The sequence below is a fragment of the Phaenicophaeus curvirostris genome, chromosome 1, assembly GCF_032191515.1.
Source record: "Phaenicophaeus curvirostris isolate KB17595 chromosome 1, BPBGC_Pcur_1.0, whole genome shotgun sequence".
Classification (NCBI taxonomy): domain Eukaryota; kingdom Metazoa; phylum Chordata; class Aves; order Cuculiformes; family Cuculidae; genus Phaenicophaeus; species Phaenicophaeus curvirostris.
The window spans coordinates 169,465,015-169,480,582 of NC_091392.1; positions in this window are offsets into that span (position 1 = coordinate 169,465,015).

The following is a 15,568-nucleotide window of genomic DNA, read 5'->3' on the forward strand; positions in this document are numbered from 1 at the left end:
CTCCCTAGGCAGCCTGTTCCAGTGCCCAATGACCCTTTCCATGAAAATTTGTTTTCCTGATATCCAATTTGAACCCTTCCTGGTGCAGCTTGAGGCCATTCCGCCTTGTTCTCTCACCTGCCACATGGGAGAAGAGGCCAGCTCCCATCTCTCTACAAACTCATTTCAGGTAGTTGTAGGGAGAAATAAGGTCTCCCCTCAGCTTTCTCTTCTCAAGGCTAACACCAGTTCCCTCAGTCACTGCTCGTAAGACTTGTTCTCAAGCCCCTTCACCAGCTTCGTTGCTCTTCTCTGGACTCACTCCAGAGCCTCAACATCCTTCTTGTAGTGAGAGACCAAGAATTGAACACAGAATTCAAGGTACGGTCTCACCAGTGCCAAGTACAAGAGGGAGATTAACCTTCCTGGACCTGCTGGTCACGCCGTTTCTGACACAAGCCAAGATGTCATTGGCCTTCTTGGCCACCTGGGCACACTGCTGGCTCATGTTCAGTCGGCTGTCAACCAACACCCCCAGGTCCTTCTCCTCCAGGCAGCTTTCTAGTCAGACTTCTCCTAGTCTGAAACACTGCACAAGGTTGTTGTGCCCCAAGTGCAGGACCTAGTATTTGGCCTTGTTAAACTTCATCCCATTGGTCTCAGCTGACTGGTCCGGCCTGTTCAGATCCCTTTGGAGACCCTCCCTACCCTCAGGCAGAAGGTACACCTATCCAGGCCAGAGGATGACAGTTTCCTAAGCAGAATGCTGTGAGAAACTGTGTCAAAGGCTTTACTGAAGTCCAAGAAGACTACATCCACAACCTTTCCCTTATCAACTAAGTGGGTCACCTTTTCATAGAAGGTGATCAGGTCAGTTTGATGGGTTTTGCCTTTCATGAACCCATGTTAACTGGGTCTTATTTTGCATGTGCTGTATGATAGCACTCAAGATCACCTGTTCCGTGACCTTCTCCGGCACAGAGGTCAGACTGACAGGCTTGTAATTTCCTGAATTCTCCCTTTGGCCCTTCTTGTAGATGGGCACAACATCAGCCAGCCTCCAGTCAAGGGGAACTTCCCAGTCAGCCAGGACTGCTGGTAGATGATAGAAAAGGTTTTGGCAAGAACTTCTGCCAGCTCTCTCAATACTCTTGGATGGATCCCATCCATCCCCATAGACTTGTGAGTGTCTAATTGGCCAAGAAATTCTCTCTTCTACATGGTACTTCCAGCAGACATCTGGTAGATTAAAGTCTCTCACAAGGAAAAGAGCTAGCAATCTTGAGACTTCTCTGTTGTTTGTAGAAGTACTCATCAGTCTCTTCTTCTTGGCTAGGTGGTCTGTAACAGATGCCCATCACAATACCTGCCTTCTTGTGGGGTCCTCTGATTTTTACCCACAGACACTTGATCCTGTCATTACCATTAATGAGCTTGATTGTATCAAAGCACTCTCTAACATAGAGGGCGACCCCACGATCTCTCCTACCTTTCCTATCCTGCCTGAAGAGTTTATATCCCACCATAGCAGCACTTCAGTTATAAAAGTCATCCCACCACATTTCTGTGATGGCAACTATGTCATAGTCTTCTTGTGCTACAATAGCTTCCAGTTTCTCCTGTTTATCACCTATGCTGCATATATTGGTGTAAATGCACTTCAGCAGGGCTGGTGAACCCTCAGCTCTCATGAAGAAAATAAAAGGGAATAGTCTTCATTCCCAAATGACTGATCCTTAGATTGTCTAACCCATCAGTGGCATTTGCATCTTTTCCATCATGAGATATACTCGCCTCCACTCACTCTGGACTGACATACTGGAGGTCCTTGCCAGTACACCATCTTTCAGGCACTGGAGTGCCCTTTCCAGGCTTACCCCTGTCAAGCCTGGCTTAATCTCCATTGCCCTTCACATCTATTTTAAAGCTCTATTAATGAGCCCTGCTAGATTTTTGGTCAGAATTTTTGTACCCCTAGGGGACAAGTGTGCCCTTGAAAGGAAGCCTGGAGGTGTGTAGGCCAGTCCATGATCAAAGAACCCAACATTTTGTTCTTCACACCAGGTTTGGAGCCAGTTATTAGTTGTCTGATTTTTCTTGCTCTCTCCCACTTCATTTTTTGTTATTGGAATGGTGGAGGTAAACACTACTGGTGCCCTGGAGCCATTCACCATTCTTCCCAGGGCAATGAATACAAAGATAGAAGCAGAAAAGATATAAAACTATGTGCATACCTATTACATATTATGTTCACCATACATTTTTCACTGTAAAAAACTCTGTGGTCCAAAATTTCCCATTTTTTCCTTCCACTAAGTCTCATCCCTCACCTTACATCAGGTTATACCAAATCAAGAATGTAAAATCTTTAGGGATTTTGCCATTTAAAGTCTTTACCCTTGAAACAGGACAACAATATATGGTACTAAAATGAAATATAAGCCAAAGGCAATAGTAGTGATTTTTTTAATTGTAAGAGCTGTAAAAGGTCTTGGATCACCAGACCACTTGAAGCACTAGTTTAAAGGTATGCACTTGGGTCAAGGTAATAGGAACATCCTTTTGCTACTTTTTCTGTTATGCATGCCCATTAACAGGAAGGTAATGCTCATATTCATGCACAAACCCGTGAACATCATCAACATCAGTAATGCAAAAGATCACTATGGTGACACTTGTAATATTAGCCACTTATTTAGTATTCAGAATTGTTTACTTCTTGAGGATTCTCTTGACAGACATAAAATAGAGAGACTACAGCAACATATTTAAAAAAAAAGTTTGTTTCTTGAGGCATTTTTTGTTCATTGTTAATTCAGTTCATTTCAAAGAGTCAGCTAAGAGTCTTGAAAACTTTGTTTAGCAGAAATCACAGATTTTGACCTCAAAATGCTGAAATACCACTGTTTGTTATTTTTTTTCTCTTCAATTTTTATTTAAAATTTCTCTACAGAGTTCTTTATCCATGAAATAAAAGGAAAATATATTTCATCATTTTTATTTCCATGGTCTAATTCCTAGCCCTGCTGAAGTCAATGGAAAAAATGTAATTTTCTCCCATGAAATTAGGATCTGACCATATTTTCATTTATTTAACAAAATGTGTCCATGTTAGGCACATGGTCCCTTCTATGAGAGATCTATCCACAGAAGTGATCTTAAAGGAAGTGTCACAACCTTTCTCCCACTCCCAATGCAACAAAGCTTTCCATTACTGTTTGTACTCCATAGTATTTTTTAATTGGTTTGGGCTGCAAACTTACTAAGTGTACATTCAATCCCTTTATCCAGGTCATTGATAAAAATATTGAACAGAAATGGACCCAGCACTGAGGCCTGCGGAACACCACTTGTGACTGGCCTCCAGCTGGATTTACCTCTATTTACTATAACCCTTTTGGCCCAGCCATCCAGTCTGGTTTTTTACCCGGCAGAGGGTACACCTGTCCAGGCCAGAGGCAGCCAGTTTCTCAAACAGAATCATGTGAGAAACTGTGTAAAAGGCTTTACTGAAGTCCAAGAAAACTACATCCACAGCCTTTTCCTCATCCATGCAGTGGGTCACCTTGTCATAGAAGGCGATCAGGTTAGTTTGGCTGGATCTGCCTTCCATAAACCCATGCTGACTGGGCCTGATCACCCTGCTGTCTCCTGTGTTCTGTGTGATAGCCCTCAAGGTGTCCTGTTCTATGATCTTCCTCAGCACTGAGGTCAGACTGACAGGCACGTAGTTTCCCAAACCCTCCTTCTGGCCCTTCTTGCAAATAGGTGTAACATCTGCCAGCCTCCAGTCAAGTGGAACTGCCCTAGTCAGCTGGGACTGCTGATTGATGATGGAAGGGAGTTTGGCAAGCACTTCTGCCAGCTCTCTTAATACCCTTGGGCAGATCCCATCCGGCCCTCTAGACTTGTGAATGTTCAATTGACCAAGTAGGTCTTCAACCATTTCCTCATGGGTCATGGGAGCCTTTTTCTGCTCTTCTTCCCTGTCTTCAGACCCATGAGGCTGAATACCCACTATTAAAGACTGAGTACCTTACTTTTAAAGTCTGAGGCAAAGAAGGCATTAAGTACCTCAGCCTTATCCTCATCCTTGGTCACTATTGTTCCCCCTGTGTACAGTAAAGTATTGTGATTCTCCTTGGTGTTCCTTTTGTTGTTGACATATTTGTAGAAAGATATTTTTAGTATCTTCCATGGAATTGGCCAATCTGCATTCTAGTTAGGCTTCTCATTTTCCCTCTACATGATCTCACTTCATCCCTGTAGTCTTCCCAAGATGCCTGCCCCTTCTTCCAAAGCTCATATACTTTACTCTTTTTTTTTCTTATATGCATCCAAATCTCTCTGCTCAGTCAAGCAGGTTTTCTCCCCTGACAGCTAATTTGGTTGGTTTGGTTCCAATTGCAGAGCTTCATATCTATTGTGCAAGGGAACCTGAAGGAGGCTGAGGTTGAAACATGGGAGAGATCTGCTGCACCAGGCAGGAATCTGCTGCCAGTCCCCTCCATCTCCTAAATTATTCTCCCCAGCTGATTGGAGAGAGGATGGGGTGTCCTCTGTCATACGAGTCATGCCTGCTTGTGGGATCTGAGACAGGGAGCATAGGGTGTTATTCCAGTGGTCAATCTCCCTTTCACACTCCCTGGGGGCCCTCAGCCTGCTCACCGCCTCCCTGAGTTCTATCACCAAGTGGAGGAGTTCCTCCACCCGAGCATAACTCCCACAAGTGAACTCCATACCAGTATCTGATATCAGTGCAAGAGGGGAACACATCCTGCAGCCCGGCATCTGGGTGGCAGCCTGCACCCACTGAGGCTCTGTCTGGGAGGCTGCATCAGTCACAGCTGGTACAGAGCTCGGAGCAGTCTTAATTTTCTGCCAAGTGGTCACCATGATTCTCTGATCCTTCTGGCCAAGCTCCATCACTCTCCCTGCTCACCTTGCCTGTGCAAACTGCCCTGCCCTGCTTTTCTGATGCAATCCGCACTTGTTTGCCCACTCCTGTTGGCAGCACTCTGAGTGCTGGTGCTCCCTAGGGGACTTAGAAACCTCCTGCAGCTGCTTCTGGGACTGCCCTCCTCTTGTCAGTCACCACGTGTCAGCTGCCACTTCTGGAGTCAGGAAAAAGCCACTCCTTGCTCCCTTCTGGGTTTCCTGGTCTTCCCCTGTTCAGGCAACTGCCTTTCAGCCTTGATCCAGCACCCAACTGCAGAACTTATCATCCCTGCTGCTGATTCTCACTGCAGTCTAGTACCATTTTAGATTAACTGTTCTGTACCTACTGGCAACTGCTGTAACTGATGGTACACCAGGGCATCTCTTTGCAGTTCCATGGAGATTTGGAGTCTCTGAGCTTATATTGCTACCACATATTTTATTGCATTACATGATTACTATACTATACTATACTATACTATACTATACTATACTATACTATACTATACTATACTATACTATACTATACTAATATATATTATAATATATTCCACATTATCACGTATTTCTACCAATCACCTTTTTGGAAATCTTCTTGCTCTGCTTAGTACCAGACCTCAGATTAACGCTATGCAAACCTGATCTCAAATTACATACCTACTCATAGCTCACTTTTTTTTGCTCCCTACTCTGTCAGTTAAGATAGCTGGATTCAGCACTGGTGAGACTGCACATCAAATACTGTGTTCAGTTCTGGGCCCCTCACCACAAGAAGGATGTTGAGGCTCTGGAGCGTGTCCAGAGAAGAGCAACGATGCTGGTGAAGGGGCTGGAGAACAAGTCTTAGGAGGAGTGGCTGAGGGAGCTGGGGTTGTTTAGTCTGGAGAAGAGGAGGCTGAGGGGAGACCTCATTGCTCTCTACAACTACCTGAAAGGAGGTTGTGGAGAGGAGGGTGCTGGCCTCTTCTCCCAAGTGACAGGGCACAGGACAAGAGGGAATGGCCTCAAGCTCCACTAAGGGACGTTCAGGCTTGACATCAGGAAAAAATTTTTCACGGAAGGGGTCACTGGGCACTGGAACAGGCTACCCAGGGAGGTGGTTGATTCACCTTCCCTGGAGGTGTTTAAGTCATGGGTGGATGAGGTGCTGAGATGCATGGTTTAGTGTTTGATAGGAATGGTTAGACTTGATGATCCAGTGCATCTTTTACAACCTAGTGATTTTATGATTCCATGATTCTGGATGCCTGATTTAAGTAGACTGAATCACCATTCATGTGAATATAGATTTTAAGTATCAGTGATCAGAGCAAGATGGTTACCTTATGCGAGTGAATTATGTATGTTTCTGGAGATACCTAGCCACCTCCAACAACTGAATTGTTAAACAGATGCATTGATTTGAAATTGATGCATCTTAGAATATATATTTCTTACTACTGACTGGATGGGTAATGCAAATGCAGATACTGCAACACAAATGTCTAAAGTCAGCTGATGTACTTTCTACTTTGTTTTCCTATTTTTTCCCTTTTGCTCTTTATAATGAGTTGTATTACATATTCACGAGACTCTGACATTGTTCCTGCTTATTTTCTTAGATAAAACCTAATGCTTTTATTTATTGTGTTTTGATGGACTTTTTACACTATTTTGCTTCCTAATCACACTCCTAATCTGTAAATTTTCAAGTTATGCAGTGATATTTTACAAAGCAAAACCAGAAACTTTCTAATTAAAATATCTTTGCATGAAAGAGTTCAATCTTTTAAACAGCAGATAAACTTGCTGCTGTCTTTCTGATCAATCTTACAATATGTGATACTTATTCTGAGTTGATCAATAATTTTTATGCCTTATAAACAAGTATTTTATTCATTTTAAAAAGTTCTGGGATTTGTATTGTATTACACCAAACTATCTATCAGAGATCTGCAAGCTCGATGGAAATGGCTTAACTCATTCAAATTACATAGACTTGATTGCTGTTAGTATACAACACAAATTTGAATTATGGGAGAGAGAGGTGACTACTCACAATTCAAAAAAAAACAGTTCCACAAGGAAATGATATTTCATGAGTTAGAGGATAGGAAAGAAGGTAAATGTTGGCACTGTGGAAAGATTGACTCTTGTGTCCCATCCTGAAAGACTACATATCTGCTTTACTTAACATGTTAGTTACCTACTCAGCTGTCCATATAACATCTCTATACAAGCTCCTCTGTACTGTACTCTCCACTGAGAGCATGTGAGCCTGTAATCAATCTCTTTCAGCAAAGTTCTTGCTGCCTGGAAGGTCTGGGGCCGAAGCAACCTCAGAAGAAAACACTGTGCAATGACTTATAGATGAAGCTGTTCTTACATGATCTTGTTTACCTGCCTCTTTGACAACACCGCTTTTATTAGTTCTTCCATGGATTTACACGAATTTACACAACTTAAGAGGGTTCTCATGTAAATGAATGAACATATACTAGATTAAACCTGGAATGACACAAGGAGAGATTATGACTTTGCATACCAGATATCTGTTCTTATCAATCTCTGGAAGCAATATGTAAAATGAGCTCTTAAAATTATTCCTCAATCTTTTATTTTCATAATCAAACCAGGTTTCTTTTGTTTGTTTGTTTGTTTCCATGCTTACTGATGGAAATTGAAGAATAATGAGACTGCTTCCATTTAGGAAAGAAAGGCAAATCATAAATTATAGTTCCTTTCCTAAGAAAATGTTAATCAAAGACAGTATGGTTTGTCTACCTCCATGCTACTTGTTACTGCTTAGTACAGATAACTATTTAAATAAAATTTGATATTAAGTAAGGTACTTAATGCCTTCTTTGCCTCAGTCTTTAATTGTAAAGAAAGTTGTTCCCTCTGTGTACAAACCCAGGAGCTAGAGGAGTGAAATGAGGCTCCCATGAGTGGTCAGAGACTTGCTAGCCCAGCTAGACAGCCACAAGTCTAAGGGGCTGGATGGGATTCACCCAAGGATATTGAAGGAGCTGGCAGATGTGCTGGCCAAACACCTTTCAATCATCTTCCAACAGTCCTGGAAGACTGGGGAAATTCCACTGGACTGGAGGCTGGCTGATGTTGTGCCCATCTACAAAAAGGGTCGCAGGGAGGATCCAGGGAACTACAGGCCTGTCAGTCTGACCTCAGTGCCAGGGAAAGTCATGGAGCAGGTGATCTTGAGTGCTATCATGAAGCACATGCAAGAGAACTGGGTGATCAGGCCCAGTCAACACGGGTTCACAAAAGGCAGGTCTTGCCACACTAATCTGATCGCCTTCTATGACAAAGTGACTCAGCTACTGGATGAGGGAAAGGCTGTGGATGTGGTCTTCCTGGACTTCAGCAAAGCCTTTGACACAGTTTCTCACAGCATTCTGCTTCGGAAACTGTCAGCCTCTGGCCTGGACAGGCGCACACTCTCCTGGGTGGAAAACTGGTTGGCTGGCCGGGCCCAGAGAGTGGTGGTAAATGGTGTGAAATCCAGCTGGAGGCCAGTGACAAGTGGGGTTCCCCAGGGCTCAGTGCTGGGTCCAGCCCTGTTCAATGTCTTTATCAACGACCTGGACGAAGGCATTGAGTGCACCCTTAGCAAGTTTGCAGACAACACTAAGCTGGGTGGAAGTGTCGATCTGCTGGAGGGTAGGGAGGCTCTGCAAAGGGATCTGAACAGGCTGGACCACTGGGCTGAGACCTATGGCATGAAATTTAACAAGGCCAAATGCCGGGTCCTGCACTTGGGGCATAACAACCCTATGCAGTTCAACAGACTAGGAGAAGTCTGGCTGGAAAGCTGCCTGGAGGAGAGGGACCTGGGGGTGTTGGTTGACAGCCGACGGAACATGAGCCAGCAGTGTGCCCAGGTGTCCACGAAGGCCAATGGCATCTTGGCTTGTATCAGAAACGGTGTGACCAGCAGGTCCAGGGAGGCTGTTCTCCCTCTGTACTCAGCACTGGTGAGACAGCTCCTCGAATCCTGTGTTCAGTTCTGGGCCCCTCACCACAAGAAGGATGTTGAAGCTCTGGAATGAGTCCAGAGAAGAGCAACAAAGCTGGTGAGGGAGCTGGAGAACAGGTCTTACGAGGAACGGCTGAGAGAGCTGGGGTTGTTTAGCCTGGAGAAGAGGAGGCTGAGGGGAGACCTCATTGCTCTCTACAACTACCTGAAAGGACGTTGTGGAGAGGAGGATGCTGGCCTCTTCTCCCAAGTGACAGGGGACAGGACAGGAGGGAATGGCCACAAGCTACACCAGGGGAGATTTAGGCTGGACATTAGAAAATTTTTTTCACAGAAAGGGTCATTGGGCACTGGAACAGGCTTCCCAGGGAGGTGGTTTATTCACCTTCCCTGGAGGTGTTTAAGGCACGGGTGGATGAGGTGCTGAGGGATATGGTTTAGTGTTTGATAGGAATGGTTGGACTCGATGATCCAGTGAGTCTCTTCCAACCTGTTTTTTCTGTGATTCTGTGAAATACATATATTTGAATAGCCTTTGATTACTTCTGATATTAGCAGCTCTCACTATTACTATACTTACTAATACTCCTTTGAAATTCTCAGGTCTCAGTCCGCTTATGCATTAAGATTCTGGATATATAGGATGATCATCAATTACAAATTATTTGAATGCAATGTACCATTGTAATATATTCTCCTTATAGACCCTTCATAAAGCTAGCAGCCTTCATAGAATGTGATTTTGGGGATGTTATTAAAGTTTCCATTCCTAGTTTCAAAATCTCTGGAATCTGGCTACTATTTTAATCATACTTACAGGAAAAACATTGCAATGACTCTAACAACAAGAATACAAATTTAATACTTTCCATTATGTAGGCTTTTTCAAAATAGCAAAGGAAAACTGTCTAAGTTACCATAGAATTAATCATAGTATATATGCATTATGTATTTACATAAAAAGAGAAAGCAGGAAGAATTTTTCTCAACTATACTGGGTTGTTCCCCAAAACTCAGTAACAAGAAACAGCAGAGAATCCTTTATAATCAGGTAGCAGGAAAACGTAAGGAATCTGAAAACAGTCATAACCTTTTGTCTGTTTTTCACTTCTTCTGGGATGATGATAGAGAATTCAAGTAATCAGCAGCTATCTTAGCACATTGCGAGACTTCTTTCTAAAGTTTGTAAGGGGAAACTCTAGCTCAGAGAAGAAGAAACAAATTATATCAACATAAATTACTACAAATTTTCTGCTTCTTTTTTCCCTTTTAAAATTTTCTTTAATAAATACGTATATTTTACTATTTATTAATAACACATGTAATGTGTTTCATCCCTATACATAGAATCTGTGAAAAAAATAACCTGTACACTTGTGAATTAATCCAGTATATCCAAAAGGCCACAGTGGACCTCTAAAAAACTGGTTAGAAACCTAGAATTTCTAACCAGCAACTGGTTAGAAACCTAGAATTCAGAAAAAAGAAACTCCTTTCAATGTTCACTGGCAGGCGAGCAGGTATCTTAATATATAGAAAATTCGTAAGGATAATACTGGAACCCAGGACATACTGCATGCTCATGTTTTCAGGTCTAGAAAAGAGTTCTTTTTTTATAATAAGGATAATATGAAAATTATGTTCACTAGTTCTTGAAATCCCTTCCCTGTAAGGGGGTCACTTCTGATCTGGGAAGGCTAGGCAGAAAGCCTTGTTGATTCTTGCCATGCAGGTGCTCACAGTCACTAGCCTTGTCTAGTACTGCCTGAAGTCCCTGGCCATCCCCCAGCATTTATTTCCACACAGCTGTCTGATCTCTGGGATCTTCCCTTCATTTCTCAGGTATTTCCTTCAGCCAGGATCTTAATTTTCTTTTTTTTTTCTTTTTTTTCAGAGATGAAAGAGACCACCTCTTCCTGAATCTAAATAATTAGTGTGCAGAAGCACAATACATGATCAGCTTCCTGACTGCTAGTTCAGTCTCAAGTCACTGTCAACTGGAGGATCCAGGACATGTCACTTTTGTTCAGTCCAAGTTTTATCAAAACTTTCAGACACACATATACCCAATTGTCTGCCATGTTAGCATCCACATTTGAAGCTAATTTTTCACTTACGACAGTGCCTTACAAGAAATATTAGGGTTTTCACAATTTCAGATCACAGTACACTATAAACACATAATATGCAATAAACAATTGGGAAGGAAATGTCAATATTCAGAGCGAATTCCTCTGTTCACAGGGTAGGTTTTTCTTATAAACTTTTTCTCTGTCTCTACAATATTGTCTTTGACAGAATAGATATTATTTTCTAAAACCTGGATTTCACAATGCAAGTAGTTTTTGAGCATTTCTATTGTTTACCATCATTTTTTGTCTGTGCCAGATGATGCATCTATATACTATAACAAGACAATTTATCAAAGTGAGAGCTATTAACTCATTTAAATATTTAATCACCAAATAAAACTTGATTAAGCAAAGCAGCAGTTAAAAATAAAAAGGTTAGTTAGTTAGTTATTTTCAATATAGTTGTTATGTCTGGAAGTCAAGACTAAGGGAACGTGTACTGAAGTGCTTAACATTTTCATAAGAGCCCTGCAGGGTATTTCTATCAATAATCATGGAGGATTCCAGATACCAAGAGCTATAACCAAACCTGTGTGTTCGGGTTTGAGAGATATATACAGGAATGGTTTTCAATAAAACAAATATCAGATTGATATCTGTTTATAAATTTAAAAGCTGTAATGACAAATCCACAAGATATTACAAAATATTGTTTTGTATATAGTTGAATCTTCAAAATTCTTTGTTATTAAGACTGGACTGATCCATGCTCTGGAGAAAAAACAGTACCATTTAATCTCTCATAATTCAGTAATTTTTATTTTATCTAGCATCCCAAATATTCTGCATTCCAAGACCTCTGAAAACACAAGTCATTATATGGCTGATTGGTCTAAAGCTGAAAAAATCTGTCTGCAGAAAACACAGGTACTCCATGAAAGCAATGATGAAAATATGGGTCAGGGAAGGCTGATGGATGGTTAATTTGTTTGACAAGGCTCACTGCAGGTCAAATAGATTTGTTTGCATTTCATGATCATAATTTCTCCGAAGCAGATAGTCACCTCTCTCTTGGTTTTTATCTTCTTGAGGAAATGGAGAATTTGTATTGCCCATCTTAGAAAAAAATGTACTTTCTGTATCTTATGATTATCATGTACTAAAAGTGATCAGGACAATTTTAGTTGCAAGGTCACTTAAATCACCCAGTCAACATCAGGAAAGTTCAGAGAAATCACTTAATTTATATGTTCACTACCTTGCCCAAGCATAGAATTCAGTATTCTTGCTTCATTAGTCACATTTATAGACAAGTAAACAATAAATATTTCTCCTAAAACTGCCACATCTTTTCACCTTGCAAAATAACCATTAGTGAATGTTCGGCTTATCTGCTAGGTACATGAATATCTGTGTTTGAATCCATCCTCTCTCTTCTAAAGTTTTTTAAAACTTCTGGACTGGGAGAATGACAGATATGTTTTGGCACAGCTATATAATTTATTCCTTTGATACTAATTTTTATCTTTAGAATTGTCAACACAGAGATCTAGTAATCTTCAATGAAAGAAGGAAAGCACATATTGGGTACTAGCATCGTCTCCTCTGTAGAAAACTATTTCTAAAAGTTGTGTTGCTGCAGCATTTGTTTGCAATTCAAATTGCACTGTTTAACTTGTAGTTTACCTGGCATAAATTTCAACTGAAATGAATTACCACTGCAAACCAAATTGATTTTGACTTTGTAAACATGTGCCACAAATATTTCACACTTCCAAGTGATAGGCATTTGTACTGGATTATTATAATGAATATTGATAATTACTAATGTAAGCCAGAGAAAATTAATTTAGAAATGTTTAATGCAGGGCAATTAGAATTGTTAGTTCTTCTGGTTTTATATTTTTAAATAGAAGTGTGTGGCTTTTATCAGTTCTTAGATGCATATGTTTGGGCACGAATGTGTGCACCTCCTTTGCAATATCCTCTTTGCTCCTCAAAGGACTTATTAGTCTACTGAGAAATTAAAATCTACACTGAGAGCTGTTAATGAGACAGTAATACTTAGAAACAGAGCTTTGTGTCAGAATATTCATTTACTGAATTACTTATATGCCTCTTTGATGTCTCATTCTTGCTGTCAAGAGGCATATTTTAAATTTAAACTTTCAAGATCTATTTTTTGACAAAATATTTATTAGTGGCTTTGCTACTGGATTTTAAGAAGGAGAAGATGAAATATCTTGGATGACAGTCGGCCTTGTCAAATGCCTTCAGCTTTTAAGGGAATGTGTAACATTGAGATTTGAATAGATTTCAATTCAAATAATATTTTAATAGAGAAGTGTATAGGTCAGATCAAAGAAAATGACAGTCTCACAAATGATACAAATCAACTCAATAAGATTTAATTTAATTTGGTCATAATTTAATACAATTAATTTAATCCAATAATTTCATGCCATTTATTTTTCAATCTTTCAGGTTTTTTCAAAGTATATTTGTTTGGCTCTTGAGGGAGGGGCATTCATTTTCATGCTTGTCTTCACTTTCTGATGAAAGGACATTGCATGGAGAATAAAATCACCAGAAAAAAAGACAAAGATTTTATAAGTTTAATTTCTGTGCAATAACAAACAGAGTATAAAGACCAGTAGCATCAGTAAATATTGTGCAGACTTACGCTGACAACAGTCGTCAAACAGCAGAAACACAAAATTAATATCACATACAAAAGCTGTGACAAGATTAAAACTCTTATAGAAAAAAAAGAAAAGACAGATGTCACAGCTCCATCCAGCAAAGTGATGATAAGTAATTATCCATATATAAATTAAAGGCATGCTTTATCGGATATTGAAAGCTTACCTTCTTGTAAATTCAAGCTCCAAGATCATAGAATCATAGAAAGGGTCATTGGGCACTGGAACAGGATGCCCAGGGAGGTGCTTGAGTCACCTTCTCTGGAGGTGTTTAAGGGACGGTGGATGAGGTGCTGAGGGGCATGGTTTAGTGATTAATAGGAATGGTTGGACTCGATGATCCGATGGGTCTTTTCCAACCTGGTGATTCTATGATTGTATGATTTAGATTTTTGTAAATTTATTATTTTTAATGGTATGATTCTGTAATTTTTTTTATTTTTAATTGTTTGATAGACAATAAATGTGAACAATTGCAGTCTGCTGATTGTTTCTTATAGCTAATTAAAATTTTCTGTACACGATTAGTCATCACCATCACATGCCATTGTTTCTGCTCCTGGTGTAGTAGACAGTAAAGAGAACAGCAGAGAATAGCAAACAGCAAATAACAAATATATATGTCCATATGTGAATGCTTTCCTTCTGATATGAATAAGTGTCTACAGAGAAAATTATATTCCCTCAAGCATCTTTACAAGCAAAAAACTTGTTCCTGTAAATATTTACAATTTGCAAATAAAAGCAGTTTGAAAACAGTTAAAGTAAACACTCATCTGGAATTTAAACAAGTATTTGCATTTCTCCATACCTGTTTGCAATACATATTTTACCCTCTTGCATTTTTAAAATGCAGAGAAAAAAAACTTTATAAACTATGGAGCATTTAAACCAAAATTTATGTTACATATTTTGTATTTGCCTTATTCAATAGATGAAATAGGGCTAATGCTTTCTAGAGGGGATCTTTGTTCAGTTTGTTTTCATTTGATAACCTTGTTTTTTTAAAATTTACATCAGGAATATCATATCTCTGTGAATATTATCATATTCCCTGATAGTTGTCTTACATAATAAGGAAAGTAATTAACTATCCATCTTTTTCTTGAAAATCACAAAAAGGACTGCCATGTAAGCTATACCAAAGTAATTTCCTGAATTCATTGACCTTTCAATTGATATCATAACACTGTATAATAACTAGGCATTCAGATTAGCAATGTAACTCAACATAGACAGGTAACAGTGGAATCCCAAAGGTTTGTTGCCTGAACAAGACCACAGCACTGTAGCTAAAAGGGTAAATGTGCTTCATGTTTAGGGATGACCTTTAAGTCCCACAGCTGCTTATCATGCATCTTGTTAGCCAGCCCCATTGTTGGGTTCATCTGCTTATTTTATCCTTCTGTGGAAGAAATTTAGTTTTCACCCAGGTGCAACACTTCAGCCATAAGTGCAGCTCAGGTCTATATGCTTTATGCTTTCTTAATCTAGGCTCACAGTCACTTGCCTGAGGAAAATGTTCAGGCACTGAAAGATTAAAAAAAAAAAAGTGCTCTTAAAGGCTTGATCTTTTAAATAAAATATAAAATACAAGGAGAGTTTCATTATGCTTATCATTTGACAGATTTATTTAACTAATGGTAAGATTAATCTGTCAGAATTTTAACAACCACAAAGTTAAAAATATAACCTAATTGTTTGTAGTCTGAAAAGTCAACAGAGAAGAATTGGCACTCCCAACTTTGTTTGGATATTTTAGTACCTATCCAAAGATGTGGCAAGGGAATGTTACACAGAGGTGCCTCTTCCTTTCTGTACTGAGGATAGAGAGCAGCAGCCTCTCTCTCTCTCTCTGATGGCAGTGAGAAGAACTCCAGGACAAGCTTTTAGAATAGTTC